This window comes from Lethenteron reissneri, chromosome 29 (assembly GCF_015708825.2).
Source record: "Lethenteron reissneri isolate LAM-NWPU_2019-01 chromosome 29, ASM1570882v1, whole genome shotgun sequence".
Taxonomy (NCBI): Eukaryota; Metazoa; Chordata; class Hyperoartia; order Petromyzontiformes; family Petromyzontidae; genus Lethenteron; species Lethenteron reissneri.
The window spans coordinates 5,215,011-5,231,571 of NC_083807.1; the positions used below are offsets into that span (position 1 = coordinate 5,215,011).

Sequence of the window (16,561 nt, forward strand, 5' to 3'; positions counted from 1 at the left end):
TCACAGACACCGAACGCCCCAGGGAATGGATGATGGATTCATATACTCTTTGGTTTTTTTGGCAAAGTCACGAAGATAAAAAAAATAAATACATTTAATTTCATCATGGAACCTCCTTTGCCAGTACCAAAATATACTAATAGGGTTTTTTCCCCCTTTTTTCTGGCAACAAAACTGACACCTTTTGCATTTGACTGCAAGTATTGTGGTTAATGTTTTGTTGCCAGAAAAAAGGGGAAAAAACCCTATTAGTAGATTTAATTTCGTTTTTTCATTTATTTTATTACAATTTTTGCCGGCGTGACTTTACCGAAAAAAACCAAAGAGTATGAATCCTTGCAGTCACGAAAGCTTCAAATCTAGAATTGATGGATTATTGGTTTTTATGTATTCGACACAGGAGGGACTTGGGCTGTATTGAGAATCGGCATCTTCATGTCGACTGCAGCAGCAGCAGCAGCAATCCGAAGAGCTATGAAGCGCTTTTCATTTTCACGGATGTCCAGTATGGGCACGTGGTCAGCGAGTTACAGCAGCAGCAGACAACAACAACAATAATAACAATGAGTACAAAATAAAGAAAAGGGACCGCCCATAAATGACGTCACGCGATTTTTGACAATTTTTGACCCCCCCCCCCTCGTCACAAAGTAAGACCCCCTTCAAATATGACGTCACAAAGCTCTGCCCCCCCCCCCACCCCCCAAAACCAAATTTCCATTTTAAAAATAAAACACGCTTCAAATCGCTTTAAACTATTGTCATTGTAGTGCGTATTTAATGTGGCGCTGCACTCTGATGTTGTAGGAGTGTTGTTATAACAATTAGTGTTATCACAATTCTATATTAATATTCTTGGTTCTTTCGGTAAAGTCACGTAGAAGGGAAGTAATAAAATAATAAATATAAAACAATACAATTCTCACGACGTTTAGATTGCAACACAAGCAATAATAATAAGATGATCATCATCAAATGATTGTGTTGCAATCAAAACGTCGTGAGAATTGTTTTATTTTTATTATTTTATTATTTTCCTTCTACGTGACTTTACCGAAAGAACCAAGAATATGAATCCCTGCAGTCACGAAAGCTTTAAATCTAAATTCTATATTTATTTAAAGTTGCGAATTTTGATGTGACGTCACATTTCTCACCCCCCCCCCCCCCCCCCCCATCGTCACAAATGTCTGAGCCCCCCCCCCCCCCAGATACGTGACGTCATTTATGGACGGCCCCCTACCTGTCACCCCTTATCAGTGCCCTACCTGGCAACCCCTTATGGATCTCTGTGGGTCTCTCCGAGTCCCTTCTGCTATGAAGAAGTAACTGGGGCAATGCATTTTCAAATATAAATTGAAAACTCACGCTTTCTGTTAAGTTTGCTGTCCTTCCCACGCACCGCCAATTAGTACGGTGCGAAAGAAGTTCAACAAACATGGGTGACATGGCTCGCAGAAGCAATGTTTATGAATGTAACCTTTGACCCGTGGCAGCTTTGACATTCGCCAGCTGCTGGAGGCTTTTCTCCCCGTGGACCCGCTCCGTCTCCGCTCGCTGTTTATTGCTAAACTTTGCCGTCCATCCGTGTGCTGTCATTCTGTGTTGCGTGTATGAGCAGCAGGAGTGCTGAGTTCAGGAGTTGGGTGTCAATGTCGAGGTCTGGCTGCTGGTCACGAGAGGGTTTCACGGAAGAGTTTGTCTCCTTTCTGCTCTTTCTTCCCCGTTATATATTAAAAAAACATCTAGAAAATATTTTTTTCTTTTCTTGGTTCTTTCGGTAAAGTCACGTAGAAGGGAAGTAATAAAATAATAAAAATAAAACATAATAAAATTATTCTCACGACGTTTCGGCCACAACGCAAGTAGCCGTCCTCAGGTGAGAACCAGGTCTGTCGGGGAGACAGCGTCTGACGCTGTCGAAACGTCGTGAAAATTTTTTTATTATGTTTTATTTTTATTATTTTATTACTTCCCTTCTACGTGACTTTACCGAAAGAACCAAGAAGATGAATCCCTGAAGTCACGAAAGCTTTAAATCGTATTTTTTATTGTAAAAGAGTAATACCGTATAGCTCTTTTGCTGAAGCGACCTGGCGATCACAAATGATAGGTCTACAAAGTGGCTGATCGTCGTGAAAATTTATAGCAGCAAAATAATCGAAATAATCTCCATGCATGTTTATAAATGTGGAGGGGGAAAAAACGGAGGACCCGGAGAAAAATCCACGTAACCACTGGTTCGATCCAGACCCTGCCTGTTGAATATTTGGAGTTTGCGTCTCTCTCTCTCTCCGTGTCATGTGGATTTTTCTCCGGGTCCTCTGGTAATCCCCTCCACATTAAGAATCAACATCACGTGTTTACAGTATTTGGCTGCTGCTGTCATTTTTTTTTTTTTTACAAATAACCCACTTCGCTTCTGAAGAGCTATGCCGTATAACTCAGTGAGCCTTACCTGGTAAAATAAAAAGTTTAGTTTCGAAGCTTAATGTGGATATTGTCTCTGCATTAAACAAGTTATACCCTTCTTGCCTCCACAGCCATAATTGGGAAAAGATAATGGACGTATCCATCAATGGCCCTTTGGCTTTTTCGCTGAGGCCAAACCTAACTGTTGCATCAAGGGCCACTTGCCGAAATCTAAGCTATATATTTGTATTTGAAGGCCAGTGTCTTTCATGAACGTGATGTAATTCTGCACCACTGCCAACACAGTGTGACCAAATACTGTCATGTATGACGCAGTGTGACCAATCCATATCATGCACACGTGTTAATTCAGCGATTGGTATATCTGCAATGCTCAAAAGGCTGTTAAAAAAAACCACTGAATTGGATGTGGGTGGACCATTGACCAGTTGAATCTCTCAAGGAATGTTCCTTTATTTCCAGTTGTTTTTGCATAAAGACCTGCCGAGCCGTGAAGACCCTGCCACCCAACACACGAAGCGCGTGTAAGCTCCCCCCCCCACGTGTTTACATAAGGAGTTCGTCACAGAATGCCAGCATTGTAGCTCACAACGAGTGAAATATGCTTACGTCTTAAAAGCCTTGCAAACACAGGTAATGTACGACTGTTTATACACATGCATCTCTCATTACAAATTCACGTCATCTGTGAAATGCACGCTGCGTAGTCAAAAACTTTAACAAGCAAAAAACATTAAAACGGCACAATCATTTATTATAGCCTTAGTTCCCTATTTTTATTTATTAAATATTTCATCACTTGACCCTGTTTCCAGTGGTTGACTACATCTGAATTAAGGGCACTATCTGGAACTTGTTGACCCGGACAAATCATTACGATTCTTTAAAAAAAAAAACACTTCAGTAATCAATCCTGAACTTTAGCAATAAATATTGTTGTACCAAGAGCAAAGTTAGTGAGAATGGTGCATGAATATGTCTGTTTCCAGGATCATTTCAGTCGGCAGTGGCATCAGCACAATGTGAAAGAGTGATCTCAAGAGCGGTGAATCCACACACCCGTGTGTGTTGCCCTCAGGCCATACGCATCACTTCATCTGCTAGACAAGATTTCTCCAGATGGTAGTGCAAAAAGAGTGTAATTTTGTGTATCACCACGTAAAATGATTGCTAAGTACAAAAGCGTTGAAAATACCTAAAATGCTAATGTGAGGTGAGATTTTGTACAAAACGGACATTTAATGCTCACATAAAAATGTAACTAAAATATACTAGTTACACGACGACTCATTACTAACATCTTCCTTCAACAAAAAATCATTTCTTTTTCCTTTTTGACGGTGCGTGACTTCCAGTCGCAGTTACATCTGAAAAAAGGGAGAAAAACAAGCATTTGTTACAGCTCAGACACATGGAAGGCTGCTCACATGATCATCAACATCACCACTAAAACGTGATGTAAAAACGGTGTAACAGAATGATACAGTAATTTTGCTGTGACGGTGCCACCTGAAGACGGAAGCTTGTGTTGCCTCCGAAACGTCGTGATTTAATATATTTTTAATTAATTTTTTTACCTACGTGACTTTACCGAAAAAACCAAAGAGTATGGACCCTTGCAGTCACGAAAACTTCTAATCTAGAATAGAAGACTCCAAGACGCTTAATCGCCACTACAAGCACACAGGTCTACACGCTGCAACAGGACACGGGTAATAAACCTGGATTCATCTTTAATGTCTGTATATATTATCGTGCACCTTTTATAAATCAATAATGTCGAGGGCAGAGCACGGTTGGCGACGTATGGTGGGAAAAAAGTTCTCTATACATTTAGCAAAATCAACACTATTAAAAAGTGCAATCGATGAGAGTTAATCAATTTGTTGAATTGAGCAAGGTTAGTGATTGAGTAGGTGAGCGAGTTGGGTTGGTTGGGGTGTGTATGTCTATTATTATGACCTGGAGTGTGACGTTTGAAGTGCGGATGAGACAAAACTGCCTGTCTGGTACTATGAGATCTCTTCTACCAGTGGCAAAATATAGTAGTAGGTTTTTACCCTTTTAAACTGGTACAAAACTGACACCTTTATTCAGGACAGTGCATATTATTATCATTATCAGAGTTGCTTCTTTTTGTTTGCTTTTTTGACTACTTGTGTTGTGGTTATTGCAAACATAATGCCTTGAATAGAGGTGTCAGTTTTGTACCAGTTTAAAAGGGTAAAAACCTACTACTACTGCCTGTCTGGTAGACCAAGTCCTCAATACGAGTGGAGGAATCAACGAGTCATTCACAGGAACGGTAAGCACTGTCGTAGCGATAGGAAAAGTGATAAGGAGGAAACAGACTGCCGGTAAATAAGCAAGTGATTGGATTAAGCGCTTTCTGGATCATTCATTAACGGGACTGCTTTACTCTGAACTATATCAGGTACAGTGAGGGAGAGAAACTGGGTGCTTTACCCCGGTTAATTTTTTTAAAGTTATATTTGTATGATGGCTGTTTACCCAGGAAAAATCCCACCGAGTCTCATAGCTATCGAAAGGGTCCTGCCAAACTTTTTCATAGTGGGGAACATTGATTGCTATTGAAATTTAAACGACAGCACACGATGGGCCTACGCTTTACAAATGTCAGGGGATGTTTAACGCTCACACTGAAGCAATTGTTACCGGCGAAACGTCAAGGTACTCGGAATATAAATGTTGTAGGTTTACCTCTGCAACACCCCGGCGTGCTGAACTAGTAACGAATTGGCACGTTCTGTTTACGTGACAAACCTCACCATTTGGCTGTGGTCGGGTGGTGGCGGGTTTAACGACGCATTCATAATTACGCGATCTAATCAAAAAAATCTCTTATCGATAATATTGGTCACAAAAACCTCCGATGTGTTAAACCGCGACGGGCGTAGTGTTGGTGGCTTTTTTCAATTATAATTTGGCTTCAAGGAGGGAGGTTATCATTGTGCGATGGGGACAGCGTGACGCCTCGTGCCGATGTTAACATCCGCACCTCTCGCTACGCAGTAGGACGCGGATCGCGTTGATCTCTTTCGTTGCAAGACGTCCATCTCCTGTTGCACTCCGGAGTCTTCAGAATCTTTTTCCTTCTGTTTATTCCTGGACGTTTTATCCACCTCCACAGTAGTTTTCGCACTAAGAGCAGGAGAAAAAGCGCGTGCATATGCAAAGCGAACATCTGCAATGGCTCGTCAGAAAATTTGCATTCATGGGTGCGTATTTTATTTCCCACGCTCCTTTCTAAGCAACTGAAAAGAACACGGGGGTGAAAGGAACTGCTTGAAAGCTGTGAACCCTCGTCCCTGCCCTCAGCAGACCGCTACCCCGAGTGCACATCTACTCCTGGCTTGCATGCAAGTGCCTGTACCCTCGGAGTAAGATAAAGCCAAACTAAGACACGAATCGTCAAAAATAGCCACGTGCAACCTCACCTAAAGATGCTGCGCAAAAACAGTGGCAACATCTACATGGTGGAAAATATCATGCATACATGGGGAATAGCAGGCATACATATTCACACGTCATGGGGATAGCAAGCATACATATTCACGTCATGGGGATAGCAGGCATATATATAGACGTCATTTGTATACGAGCCCTGGGAGACTTGAGTTTGGCGTGCAATTCACGTTAAGTTGACATCAAAGATCTAGCATTTAATCAAATTAATTAATCAAATAATAAAAGGTCGCATTACCTTAATTCACTCTCCATAGGTGGACCTAAAGGAGAACAAAAATGCATTAAAATGGTTATCCAACAACTAAACATAACACACTGCACATAAGACAAAAACTGGGCCAATACACTGGATATTGTTACAATAATATGCCCCCACACACAGCGAGATTGAACTACACTACAATTACACGACAGAATGGAATTTATTTTTTAATCAATCCAATAATATAATTAGCTTTTTCCCCAATAGCCCCTCCCAACCATCCCCCACTACCCCTCCCCCTCACCATGAACGTGTCACAAGTACATTTAATATGCTTTGACTATGGCATATATTTTTCACATTGTAGATACTGTCACATGTTGTAGCGCATTTTGATATGCATTATATATTACAAAGCATAAATCAAGTATCTATTTCGATTTAAAGCTTTCGTGACTGCAGGGATTCATCTTCTTGGTTCTTTCGGTAAAGTCACGTAGAAGGGAAGTAATAAAATAATAAAAAATAAAACATAATAAAATAATTCTCACGACGTTTCGGCCACAACTCAGACGCTGTCGCCTCGACAGACCTGGTTTTCACCTGAGGACGGCTGCTTGCGTTGTGGCCGAAACGTCGTGAGAATTATTTTATTATTTTTTATTTTTATTATTTTATTACTTCCCTTCTACGTGACTTTACCGAAAGAACCAAGAAGATCAAGTATCTATGTAGATGTATAATAAAGGTTTATTGGGTTAGATCGCGTAAATATGTGTCGTTAAACCCGCCACCACCCCACAGCCAACTGGCAAATCCTCCAACTCTCCAACACATCGGTGTTTTGTTAACGTGACAAACCTTTACTAATCGACTGTTTGGCGGTGGTGGGTTTAACGACAGATTTATATTTACGCGATCTAAGCCAAAATGCTTTTACCATGGACAACATTGGTCGCGAAAGTCTACCACGTGTTAAACTATGTGTCTACCATTTTTGTTTCACTGCATTTGCATTTTAGATGTTTTTTTTATTAGCCGACATAGTCTGTGTGAAATCCGACGAGCTGGGGCTTTTACTGAAATTGATTTTTTTTTTTATTTGAGCCCGCAAGTTAAGGCTGCGGTGCGTGTGTATTGACCAAACACCACGACGCACAATTCGCTTTCACGGTGGACATTTAGAGATCGCGTGACGTCGTCTGAACAAGCGTAGGCCACCGTGTGCTGGCGTCGTGTTCCAAATTTGCCATATTTTTTTAAAGTCGCCTGCAAACATCTGGATTGGAAATCACACAGCAATGGAAGACTCAGAAGGAGCCTGCTGGAGAGAGTCTTGACGCAGTGCGAGGCTTCTCTAGCTAAGCACGGGCAACAATAACATTCCCGACATTATCTACGCTTCATCTAGATGGACAAAAATGTATGGATCCTCGTAGATTACAGCTCCGTCATTGGCGCAAACGAACGGAGTTGCACTGCACAATGCAAATCACAACGTGGTGGAGGCCGAGCAAGGCAGACGTACCGCCCTTGTCACCCGCCGTGTCTACTGCACTCTCGCCAGCTGCTGCCTCTTGCATGGAACTGCTCCCCACATCTGTTTTGGGAAAAATAATGAATAAGCAGCTTAAAATGCATCCCCACGTAATTATCTCTTGAACAACATTACTGTAAACATATAAGTTATCTTGATAAACAAGTATGCAAGGATAACAAATTATGCCACGGCAAAGTGCATTTACTCTACCTGTGGATTGGCTTTGTGTAGCAGCGTCATCTGATGTAGAAGTTGAAGAATGATCTTCCAGTGTCACCACATCAGTCGACACCGGTGTGTTGTCCGTTGGCCCTACGAGTTGAGCCTGGCTCTCAGCGGGAGCAATGGCACTCGGCTCATCCTTCTCACTCGACTCCAACTGCTCTCCAATTCCACTTTCAAACGGCGTTTTGGCACGGTGTGACTTTTTACAAGAGGGAACAGCACCAGCATCATGAATGTTTCCAGAGCCGATTGCAGACTCAGCAGAAGAGCTACATTCCGAGACAACTGAAGAACTTGCGACTTTAGAAGCGTCGGAAGTAGCTTGTTGGTCATTTGCCGACGTATGGCATGACTGGGATTCCAAGTAAGATTTATTGTCAAGTTCCGGTAATTCTGCGCTTTTCCTTTCTGGCGACACGTCCATAGACGATTTAGCTGCAGGCGACTCTACAGGCACGCTTGATGTAGCAGACTCTGATGAAATCGAGGATGTGATGTCACACGATGTTATATTCGAATCAGACTCCTCATGTTTGACGGTCACATCTTGGGGAGCAGTACTCTGCTCCGGCTGCTCGGTTTTAGAAACCGCAGAATGGACAACAGCTTCTTTCACATTCGTCGAGTTCAATTCTTTTTCTCTTTCGCCGGCGTTAGATGGTTCAATTACGGGAATAGAACTCGATTTGCTTGTTGGAGGTTCACTACTTACGGGGTTGGCAGTATCACTGCTACATACAATGTCAACATTGTCCACCTTCTCAGAGACCATCTGGTCTTGTGCACAGCTTGGAGGTGAAGACAAACTACTGTCATTTTTCATCGATGACGTATCTGCGGCACCACGCTTCTCTGGTGGAATCACGTGGAGAGGCTTTGCGTGGGTATCCACGACACCGCCATCAGCTGGTGCGGAGCAACTCTGCTCCTCTGGTCTCTCTGTTGGGTTCACCATTAAGGTCGTTGCGGTCGGTTCATTTGCTTCTCGGAATGAAATCTTGGCATCGTGTTTATTAGTTGCCTCACTGTTCAACAGCTGCAGAGCATCCCCATTTCCGTTGTTTCTTTCGGGACTTTTATTGTGTATTTGAAGCGACGCATTGCCGGAATTAGGAAGAATCACGGTTGTGTTTTTGTCATCGGGCACTACAGAGTCGACACTTTTAGACTCGAGTGTACCAAAACCCATCGCCGGCTGCGCTGTATTCCCAGCAAAGCACTCTTCGTAATTAGAAGGCGTTGTTGGCCACAGAGGCGGCTTGTGTGCAGAAGCAACAGCGGGATTCTCCAATTCACTGGACAGCGACGGGGAAGGTGCCGTGCTAGCAGTGAAGGGCAAGGGAGCGTACGACAGATTGTGTTTCAGAATATTCTCTCCAACACCCGGCGGCAGGAGAGATGAAGGGCTCTTCATTTGTGCCATTGGTGGAATGCTCGCTGGTGTTATTTCGGCCACGGACGGCTCAGCAGCTGGGGCACTGGACTTGAAGTTGGGCAATGTAGGCAAATAGATATTTCTAACCAGTGGCTCGTTCATGAAAGAGGCATTTTTGTCGGGTGCACTTGTCAGGATGCTATGCTGCAGGGAGTGTTTATTGATCTGTGCTCCAGGACTGTCTCCTGCTCTCCGCGTACCCGTCACACTCAGTTTTCTATTCGGACTGGGGATGCTTTTCTTAACGGTGCACTGCGTACCCTTCCTTGAACTCGGGCTGCTGCGTTTGACGCCGATACTGGTCTGCCTCTCTTGGTAGGGCTCCTCCGACTTGACGCTTACGCCTCCCGGCATCTGCGGAAATGCAGACTGGTTGCCGGGAACCTGCCCGATGGCTTTCAGTGTCGTGGGATTAAGCCCTTGCTGCTCCAAAGTCCGTGCGTTGAGACAGGGTTGTTTGGGTGGCAACGGGACGTTAATTTGTGGTGGAAAGAGGCCGGCTATCGATGCATTCAGTCTTTCTGGAGAGAGACTGATCTCAGATGGCTCTGTGCTGGGTGGGCAGAAAGACGGCGGTATTGCGTTATAAGGGCGAGGGCTCGCGCGGTTTGGAGTCTTGGGCCTAGAGACGGACGTTTGCAGAGTACCTAATGGTGCACTGAGTGCTTGGTGCTGAGAGCCAGACACTGGTGTTTGGGAAGGCACGGTGTTAGAAGAAAACGCTATTCGAGTTCCTCCGTGTAAAATTTGAACAGATGTGTTCCCCTGCTGCCCGATCTGTCCAGGTGATGCCAGTTGAGACAAATCTCTGGTACTGCCACCAAATTTGATATTTGCCGCTGGCAGAGACTGCCCCTGGGAAAAGGGTGAAGCTGCAGAACCAGCGCAAGCAGTCGGGGATGTCTGAAGGTGTCTCGCTTTGGAGTGATCGTCTCGACCAAAGTGATTATTCGGTTTATTTTCTACCATCGCACAACTTTCCTCCTTGATGGAAGGCATAATCGTTTCAGATTTTTCTTGAGAGAAACTGCTAGAGCCGGCAACATCGGCACCCAAAGGCTGAGGCCCCTTTTCACAAACGGCTGCATTATTTGGTCCAATCGGTGCATTTTGCCCGGCAGAGTACATAGCGGATGGTCCATAAAGTGGAAGGGACCGTGGGATTTCCACAGAGTTCAATATAGTTGGTGCAACTTGAGGTTTCAGCGGCTGTAGGTCATGTCCCGATGTAGCAGGAGGGCCAGACGTAGCCAACTCTAGTGCGGCGCTGCTGGGGTCATAGCTGTCAAACGCGTTCTGCTTCTGTGGCAAATGATGCTCCGTCATTTCTGAGACTTCCCGTGTAGGGTCGGCAACGTCCCGCTGCACGGTCAACTGAAACGAGGACTGGACATCTGACTGATGCTGCTCGTTCATCTTACTGCTGGCTCCTGGAAATTACAACAGACAAAATCGTACCATTGTATCAGCAAAACAATGTATCCGCACTCTCACATCATTGATACCATAAATGTATTTAGTTTATACCATCAATGACTTCATTTTTAAATGTATAGGTTTGCGAAAATCTGTCTTAATATTCAGAAGATCGTGAAAATTTTTCGTAACATTGTGTACGGTACACATAACATCCATCTATTTAATTACGTTGCATAATAAAGCAAATAGATTACACGAATAAATAAATAAAACATCTATACTTTAAATGTAGCAGTTTTATTTACCTTGGATAATGATGCAGGTGTGATGATGAGAGTGGGATGATGATGGAGGTGTGATGATGGTGAAGGTGTGATGATGGTGAAGGTGTGATGGTGAAGGTGTGATGATGGTGAAGGTGTGATGATGGTGAAGGTGTGATGGTGAAGGTGTGATGATGGTGAAGGTGTGATGATGATGGAGGTGTAATGATGGTGAAGGTGTGATGATGGTGAAGGTGTGATGGTGAAGGTGTGATGGTGAAGGTGTGATGGAGGTGTGATGATGGTGAAGGTGTGATGATGGTGAAGGTGTGATGATGGTGAAGGTGTGATGATGGTGAAGGTGTGATGGTGATGCCACTTTGGCGATCATCGGTGCACTTGCTGCCACACTCTCCCCGAGTGCCTTCTCGTTGTTGTTTATAAATCCGACTGCCGACTCGTTTGCTATGCAATAGCAGCCAACATCAGACGCACTGACACCACGAGCAAGGTCTCTCCAACGACTCGACTTTTTGAGATGGGCAGCAATCCCTCACCAACCGCGTTTATCCGCATCGACGGTTTTCCTTCGGCGTGCCAATTTGCTCACCGCGTGGGTATTAAGTTTTGCGCTTGCGATTTCAAATCACCCCGCAATCGGCGTTCTTTCCGTGCATCATCATCTCATCTCCCAGCTCCCTCCCGTTTCGATTGCAACACAAGCGGAAGATGGAACGTTTGTGTTGCCATCGAAACGTCGTAGTTTTTTTGTTATTTTCTGTTATTTTCTTTGAACCTATCTACGTGACTTTACCGAAAGACCCAAAGAATATGAATTCCTGCAGTCACGAAAGCTTTAAGTCAAGATCTGGTAAACATTGTCAAACACTGGACTAATTTACCAAAAATGTGAAGCCACAATAACGCGTTAGTTCCTAGGGTGGCTCCCCCCATAAAGCTATGGGCTTTAGCGTTTGCTACAGACCATAAGGCAGAGGTCGCAACCGGGTACCTGATACCCGTACCCTACCCGATACCCGGCTACCCGGACGGGTACGGGTACCCGTTTGCGACCCTGGTGCGGCCGGGTACGGGTACGTCTTGTCTCTTCTAACAATTCAAGTTCCTAGAATCAACCCACCCGCGCCTGCAACATGGCTTCATCCGCGGAGGTCGCAATCAGGTACCTGATACCCGTACTCGGCTGGGTACGGGTAGGGTACGGGTACGGCCGGGTACGGGTACGGTTACGGGTACCCGTTTGTGACCCTGGTGCGGCCGGGTACGGGTAAGGAATCAAAACCCGTTTGCGACCTCTGCCATAAGGCCCTCATCATCAGGATGAAATTAAAGAAGACTTACCTTGCATGCTCACGCCATGCTGAGTGGCGTTCTCATGCTCATCGCTGGGCTCCACTTTAGTTTTTTCTTGCAGCTGCACGTCGAGCAAAGCGTCCCCATCGGAGCTGCAGGGACAAGGGAGAAGGATCGTCGCAGTGAACATTCGACTTGCGGAAGATCGCGGAGCGAGTGATACGGCTACCAGGCCGATGCGCTGTTGCTTCTTGAGCATTCGTGCTACAATCAACATGGGGAAATAGTACAGCGCATTTTCCTTGTGACCAGTGGTTTAGCTTTTTCATTACAGAGTCAAGAGAAGTGATTTGCTTGCAATGTGCAATCTTCAACTCTTTACGATGCGGGGATCTTTTATTCAAGGAATCATTTTCATAGCAGGATAGGAGGTAAACATTTGCTGTATTATCCCTCGTATGTGCTACAGAAGTGTAATCGTTTATATGTTGACACATGTCCTTCAAGTTCAACAATGAAATTTTAAATATAAAAATCTGTAATATTTTGTGTCATGAAACTCTTCAACCGAACAAACATAGAGACGATGCATGTAAATCCTGCCAGGTGGCTCAGTGGCAGAACGAGTGGCTCTCAGTTGTAAGGTTACGAGTTCAAATCTTGGTTGGAGGTCGACTCAGCCCATCATCCCCTTTGGGGTGGATAAAATAATGACCACTTTGGTGGGGAAGTCAACGATGGTTGTCCACGCGACTTCCATCATCGGAATGTGGAATTTCCACGTCTGACTCCGGGCAATAAACAGGAGATAAGCACTGTCTTAACGCTCATTTGAGCAAAGGAACTCACTCGGACTATTCAGCAACTCTTTGTTTCATTAAAATGATCATCACCACTTACCTGGACTGTACTTTGTCCTGGCGACCAGGAGGGTTTTTCTTCTTTTGATTCCTCACTGGTTTCTTCCGGTTCGCTCCGTTGGCCCCTTGCTTGTTCCCGTGCGCAAACTGCGACGAGGTGATGTCGCTCTGGAGCAGATTGACGAGCAGCGGGCTCGTCAGGGTCACGTCCTTGTTCGCGAGCGACGCCGCCGCCTGCGCCCGCGTGGCCGCCGCGGCCGCCGCCGCCGCCGACGTGGGGTTCATGGCGCCCGCCGAGAAACCGTAGGGAAGAGCGGGGGCCGGAAACCTGCCTACAACCACGCCGCCGGACGTGGGCGACGCGCGCTCACCGACGAGGGCCGGCTCCAAGGGAGCGCCAGGAGGGCAGGCGTCACTCCCCGAGGTCCCGGCGCTACGGACTCTGGGACCGCGGCCGCCCTGCTCCTGGCCCTCGGCCTGTTCCGACGCGGATCCGGCCGACGCTCCTTGACCCCTCCCCTGAAATTCCGCGGTTTGGTTTCCGTGGCCGACGCCCGTAATCAGTTGCTGCGTTAGGGCGGCGCAAGGCGACTTGCGCACGTTGCCGTGGCCCGTGCTAGACGACTTCTCCACCGTGCCTGCCGACGACTCGGGCACACTTTCAGAAGCGCTCGTCACAGCTCTTATATGGGAAGTAACATTCATCACTTGTCCCTGTGCACCGGGCACCTGATTTTGCAACGCAACCATTTGACTCTTTGTCGTTGTTACCAACTGCACTTCGGTTTTCGCCATCGTGTTAGGAGGGTGTTCTTCTCGCTGCGTACCGACCGGATTACAAGACACGGCCACCTGGCTTTGACTCGCGCCATCGAACTGCGCGTCGCTCTGTCTGTGAAGAGCATTGCCCGCGTCCTGCTGGTTTCCCGACGCAACAACTTGGCCGGATCCAGCAGCGTTCATCTCCGACGACGACTGGTTTCCTAAAGGTCCCCAAGATGCGTTTCGTCCGTCCTGCTGCCCCCCACCAGATGCAGCTGCTCTCCGAGCGTAGGGTCCCGCCTCGCGCTGACTCCCGGCAGACGCCACCTGACCTGGCTGGCAGCTACCCATCTCCAGCTGGGTCACCGTAGCCTTGGCCTGCACTCGAGGAGTGGGGGGGCCCTTGTCCTGCTGGGCTCCCATCGCTCCCCGGGGAACGTTACCCACATTGCCCAGCGTCTGCTGACTGCCCGTTGGGCCTCTGCCTTCGCCTTCGTGCTTTGTGGGCCCCACGTGGGCAACTCTGGGCATTGCCGCATTCTGCTTCATCGACTCTTTAGCCGCTTCCCTCATGTCAGCTGCATTCATTGATCTCTGATCCTTTATTGTAGAAACGGCGGGAGATCCTGCAGAAACACAAGTGCACACCGACCGCTGCTGAACAACACCGCCTCAACAGACTCACAAGCACCGGGGCTCACGCTCTGGGGATTTCAGTACGCACACGTGAATAGATTCATCGTAAAAATATATTTAAAAAATACATATATTTTCACTATTTCTTTTTTTACGTGGAAATACACGTGGTAAACCCTCGCTATTCGCGAGTTTCACATATTCACTAAATGTATAGCAATTCCCTATTTGCGACTCGCCGTACTAACGTATTCGCGAGTGTACGTAGCGCCAGACCACCGACACCGGGGAGATGTGCGCAGAATGTGTTTACATTTTAAAGTGTCTGCTGTGAAGAATCGGCACACCCTCTTGGCTGCACGCTCAGTCCTCATTCTCGCAGTAATCCCGCTCTGAACTCGCGGTTGTGTATTTTTACTTCATTCGTACTTAGTCGACTCGTTTATACATTTTGGCATAAACGAGGCGACCAAAGTCCATTAAAAAGAACGCAAATACAATCGGGGAACGTGTTGCTGCCAGCGCTACCCCCAGTGCTAAAATTATAACCACTCTGCGGCATTGTTGTCAAACACCTGCATTTCCCAAGCAGTCAACCTCCTGAATTCCTTATCATCACCTCCGTCATTAAAGATAGTTTAAAAACAAGACATTGTTCTGTATTATTTATTGTAATCATTGTTATTAAACGTTTACCATTTCCCCCCTATGTTCACTCGTACCAGGAACGTAACCATATTTTTCCCATTGGAACAAAGTTTCTGCATTCGTGAATTCTGCATTCTGTATTTGAAGGTGTTGCTGATCTACTTTGTTATTTATATTCTCCACAAATAATGCAAACAATTATTGAATTATGCAAAACTGGGGTTGGTCAACGATAACCGGGAACTGTTTTCACGCGTAGATCCACTTATGGTAAATATCCAGTGCGTACCGGTTCCGAACTAAACCAATGATGAAGCCAAGAGCACCGTCTAACTCAGGAGTATTAATACTGTATTATGTTTTCCTTTTTACACGCTTTTATTTAACTCACTCCGTCTATTGTCGTATCCTTAAAAAATCTTGTAACTCAAATTTAACCCACTTCCCAATGTGGTATCGACTGCAAACTTGGTATAGGTATGTCATACTAATGACAAGACTATATTTTATCATAAAAAATATATGTATATTTTTAAACATTTTACACGCCTTTATTTCCCTCACTGTCTGTTATCGTATCCTCAAATCTTGTAACTCTATTTCAACCGTCTTCCCCATGTCGTATCGACTGCAAACCTGGTATAGGTATGCCATTACGAGTACGGTACATTTCATTAAAGCGTGTCTTTTTTTTTAATTATTTTAAAATATTTTATTTTAGGGACGAACAATGCCGATGACACAACTGGAAATCACCCCTCGTAAGCCGCTACGTAGTTTCCTTACCATGGAATGGCACGGGCTTGTTCCCGCGGGAAGCAGCTTGACTCTCCTGCTGCGCATGGCCGAGGGCGGCAGGAGCCGCACCGGCCACCTCCCCGACGCTTGCCTGCATCGCTCCCTGAGCCGCGTGATGCGCCTCAAACTTTACGGCGTTTTGTGCCATGTGGTAGTGGGTGCTCTGCATGTGACCACGGTTTTCCATTTGACTGGTTGTCGGTACAGGGGCCATGCTCTCATGATTTGGAGCGGGCCCTCCCGGATTGGACTGGACCGCAGACATCCCGAAGGGCAATCGATTCCTCACCCCGGGTTGCTCAAGGCGACGCTGTGGCTGTATGGGAGATGACATGACTGGCGGGTAATGCGTCATGTGACCTGGGGGCGGTCCTTGCTGCAGAGATGCTTGGGAAGTAGGAGGCAATGCATTACCGCTGGGTTTATTTTGAAGCATAGGAGACATCTTAGGAGCAGAAGATGAATGAGCCATCATAAAATGTGATTGTACTCCGGCTGAAACCTGCTGACTGCCAAAAGGATAGGGTGGGGGCGGAT

General features: G+C 45.9%; 1 protein-coding gene across 1 annotated transcript in view; it reads left to right on the top strand.

The window, feature by feature from the left end:
- The window catches only part of LOC133349193 (zinc transporter ZIP4-like), a 135,878-nt gene that overhangs the window by 48,089 nt on the left and 71,228 nt on the right, over positions 1-16,561 (top strand). The window lies entirely within an intron of this gene.